This window comes from Bombyx mandarina, chromosome 01 (assembly GCF_030267445.1).
Source record: "Bombyx mandarina strain Sakado chromosome 01, ASM3026744v2".
NCBI lineage: Eukaryota > Metazoa > Arthropoda > Insecta > Lepidoptera > Bombycidae > Bombyx > Bombyx mandarina.
The window spans coordinates 968,363-973,248 of record NC_143208.1 but is presented as its reverse complement, the minus strand read 5'-3'; positions in this window follow the sequence as shown (position 1 = coordinate 973,248).

The window sequence follows — 4,886 nt, the reverse complement described above, 5'->3', positions numbered from 1 at the left end:
TGCGGGATTCGAACACCGGTGCATCGCTAGATACGATTGCACCGGACGTCTTATCCTTTGGGCCACGACGACTTCAAAAGTTATCATTTTATTAAATTTAAATTTTTATTGCCTTGGTGATGATCATACGAACCACCTGATTGTGAGTGTTCACCATCGCTGATGGACGTCAGTAAACTTAGGGACACGGCCTAGCCGCTACCTACTGATATATCTATACTTTAGCAGTCGATCACAAAAACCTCTGAATAAGGAGTAAAATCCTTTCATACATTCTTTGATCATAGACTCTCAGATTCTTTATTGAGAACATGCCATTATTAATACTAAGAGTACTAATATTCGCCCAATAATTGAAACTCAAACATCATAATTGAATGATCAACCTTCAGATTCATTTAATAAGAAAAAAGAGAGAAGTTCAGTTATTTCGGGGAAAGGCAGCCATTGTAACTATACTGAGACCTTCGAACTTATAACTCAAGGTGGGTGGCGCATTTACGTTGTAGATGTCCATGGGCTCCAGTAACCACTTAGCACCATGTGGGTTGTGAGCTCGAATAAAATCAAATCAAATAAAAAAAAAATTATTCAACATAAATGAAAGTACATACTTGTTGAACATCAAAAAGAACTACCGCCAATTCACAAAAACTAGCCTCCGTCCTGAGAAGAACTGTCAAGAAACAGAGCGGGCATGTCTTTTCTTTTTTTAAATCTTAGAATTTCTTTTTTGAATTTTAGATTTTTTTTTAAATATTCATTCACCCACTCGTCCACCCATCTAAGCAATAAAAAAGACATTCAGTCAATAGTCCTAAAAATTATTAGAAAAATTTTAAGTTTGAATTGCGAGCTCGCCAAAGCCTCAAAAGCATAAAGTTCATTATAAATCATTCAAGTCTGACGTCAAACTGTCTCTGCTCTTGTGTCATGGGTCTTCGTAATGTAGAAGTGACCTGTTTTATATATCCATTGAATATTCACTCGTCTGCAGAACGTTTTTCAGTAGACGGGTTCAATGTAATAAGAAAATGTGTCCTTGAACACTGTTGTATTATGAAGGTAAGTGGGCCCATAAGCTCATTGATGAATATATTTTTGATTAATCAGTCCATCATATTTAATACCTTGATGCTCGGATTTCCATGAAAGTTGTTAATCTCAGATGGGGGGTTCTACAATATTTTTGCCCAAACATTATTACACAGAATTAATAGTTCAGTGAACTAATAGAAAAATGTAATTTTCCAAGCAAGTTATTTTAGTTCAAGACATTTCAGACTTAAAAGGAAAAATGATGAAGGCACGTAAGTTTTTGACACGCCATTATTAACTTGAAGCCTTCTCGGAAATATTGTCATAGTGGAAAACGTAAGGCTTGAATATTCACACGTACTTCAAATACACGTTTCGTACTTATATTTGTAAAATAAAAACATACATTGCGAACACAATAGGTATACACACATACAATTTTTGTTTCATTATTCTTTTTTGGCAAAACTAGGTTTTGGGCAAACCTTCTAAAAATCAATAGTTTAAAAATAAAACATTCGTTAAGTGTGAAGACGCGCAATCTACCTAGGGTCACCATGTTATAATACATATACAAGGTATGGACTTCATGAACCTAGCGATATTTTAAAAAAAGATTGCTTTCTGTTAAATACAACACACTTAACAAAATTATGACAAAATAATTTTACAACATAATTAGTTTTTAATTTATAAATAGACGTAAATATTGAGACAAAAGTGTACAAATAATATGAAAAGTGGTTCATCGCTTCACATATTATTACAGCGATGTGCGTGATCCAACGGAAACTTGTTAGAGCTAAAAGATAAATTTATTTCGCGTCATCCTGTATTTACTTCGTTAGGAAGCGTTGTGCAATATCGGAGATGAGTATTCTCAGGGCTGTAATATTAAAAGATATCTGTCAGTCGACAGAAATAGACTAATTTATTGATTCCATCCGCAAACGAGTAAAAAAAAGATGATAGGATTGCTGATGATTGTTTGTAAAAAAGAAATATTTTATTTAATAAAACAATTATATTAGGATGTAATAATCTATATATTAATACGTGAAGCAAAAACTTTGTACTCCTTTTTACGAAAATTGCGCGGACGGAGAGAAGGAGTGTACAATGCTAATATTTTTTTTTAAATAATGCATAAAAGATACTTTAAATCAATAAAGAAAACATTACCCACACTACCTTGTATTTGACACAATACATACATAAAAATATACTCTTTGCTTACTGTCAATTGGGAAACTTTTGTTATTGTTAAAGTTAAAGTCTGTGGTCGAATTGAAAATAGATTAATATTGTTTGTCTTTAATATTATTGATCTATAGTGCAGTTTTGGCGAATACTGTGATTATATTATCGAATTATAATAGTGTTTGACAATAGAATCATAATAATGTTTAAACTTATAATTTCAATTAATTATAGTCGAATCTCGAATCTTGTATTTCGAAATACAAAATTGACAGGTGTTTTTTTTTTATTTCCAACTAGCGGACCCGGCGAACTTTGTTCCGCCACACAGTTTGTTTTAAACACGTCAACTTCAAAATTCTACTATAATTAACCATAGACGTTTAGCTGTCAGTTGCGTTTTGTTATTCCATATCAACTGCCTTTTTTTATAGCACGTTTTATGTCACGGACCACGGGAACGGGATAAAAAGTATCCTATGTCCTTCTCCTGGTTCTAAGCTATCTCCCCACCAATTTTCAGCCAAATCAGTTCAGCCATTCTTGAGTTATAAATAGTGTATCCAATTAGTATAAACTAGTGGCCCCGCAGTAGTCGAGATTCGACTATAATTAATTGAAATTATAAGTTTAAACATTATTATGATTCTATTGTCAAACACTATTATAATTCGATAATATAATCACAGTATTCGCCAAAACTGCACTATAGATCAATAATATTAAAGACAAACAATATTAATCTATTTTCAATTCGACCACAGACTTTAACTTTAACAATAACAAAAGTTTCCCAATTGACAGTAAGCAAAGAGTATATTTTTATGTATGTATTGTGTCAAATACAAGGTAGTGTGGGTAATGTTTTCTTTATTGATTTAAAGTATCTTTTATGCATTATTTAAAAAAAATTATTAGCATTGTACACTCCTTCTCTCCGTCCGCGCAATTTTCGTAAAAAGGAGTACAAAGTTTTTGCTTCACGTATTAATATATAGATTATTACATCCTAATATAATTGTTTTATTAAATAAAATATTTCTTTTTTACAAACAATCATCAGCAATCCTATCATCTTTTTTTTACTCGTTTGCGGATGGAATCAATAAATTAGTCTATTTCTGTCGACTGACAGATATCTTTTAATATTACAGCCCTGAGAATACTCATCTCCGATATTGCACAACGCTTCCTAACGAAGTAAATACAGGATGACGCGAAATAAATTTATCTTTTAGCTCTAACAAGTTTCCGTTGGATCACGCACATCGCTGTAATAATATGTGAAGCGATGAACCACTTTTCATATTATTTGTACACTTTTGTCTCAATATTTACGTCTATTTATAAATTAAAAACTAATTATGTTGTAAAATTATTTTGTCATAATTTTGTTAAGTGTGTTGTATTTAACAGAAAGCAATCTTTTTTTAAAATATCGCTAGGTTCATGAAGTCCATACCTTGTATATGTATTATAACATGGTGACCCTAGGTAGATTGCGCGTCTTCACACTTAACGAATGTTTTATTTTTAAACTATTGATTTTTAGAAGGTTTGCCCAAAACCTAGTTTTGCCAAAAAAGAATAATGAAACAAAAATTGTATGTGTGTATACCTATTGTGTTCGCAATGTATGTTTTTATTTTACAAATATATTATATTCAATGTCAATTTTGTATTTCGAAATCAAAAAGCAAGCTGTTTTTAGAATACCGTTTGTAAAGGTCGTTGATGGTATCCTCGCAAGTCAGGAGCGGCTATCAAGAGCAAAGGGCGACACTGCTTTGACTTTTAAATGTACCGTCTATTAAATCGTAGAGCGACTCGTGTTTTACCTTTTTTAAAGCCTTTTAAAGAGAACGTTCACGGTGTATGCCGGGATAATTATGCAGCCGCTTTGGAGTTTGAAAGGGGATTATTTTCATTTTCAAAGGAATTCCTTTGAGAGCATGTTTTGATTTTAAATTTTCTTTTTATTTATGCGAGTCTTTGTATTTTATCGTGAATTATTATTAGAATAAGCTCTGTGGTCAATACAGAAAATAGAAAGTATAACAATGATAGATTTGTCTGTTTGTTTCTTTTACTTACAGGATCATTGGTAATTCATAGAAGCGTCTATGCCTTAAAGATACAGACGTCACGTGTACTCCGCCTAAGGTATACTACTGAGCCGGAGATAAATTTAACAATTCATATTTTCATAATGAAGGAATAACAAACCACGCCACTTATGATGTACTAAAAACAAAATTAGCAAATTGTATTTCAAAACTTGAACGTGAAGGTATAACATCGTGTAATAAAAATCAAAGCCGCAAAATTATAATTTAAGTAATTACTGGTGGTAGGACCTTTTGTGAGTCCGCACGGGTAGGTAAGGGAGCACGACGACCCCGAGTAGTACGGGTAGGTACCACCGCCCCGCCTATTTCTTCCGTGAAGGGTGGGGCAGCCGTTGTAACTATACTGAGACCCTTAGAACTTATATCTCAAGATGAGTGGCGCATTTACGTTGCAGATGTCTATGGGCTCCAGTAACCACTTAACACCAGGTGGGCTGTGAGCTCGTCCACCCATCTAAGCAATAAAAAAAAAATATCGCTTGGGCTTGCTGATATCTGGTTCATTGTAATGAAACATTA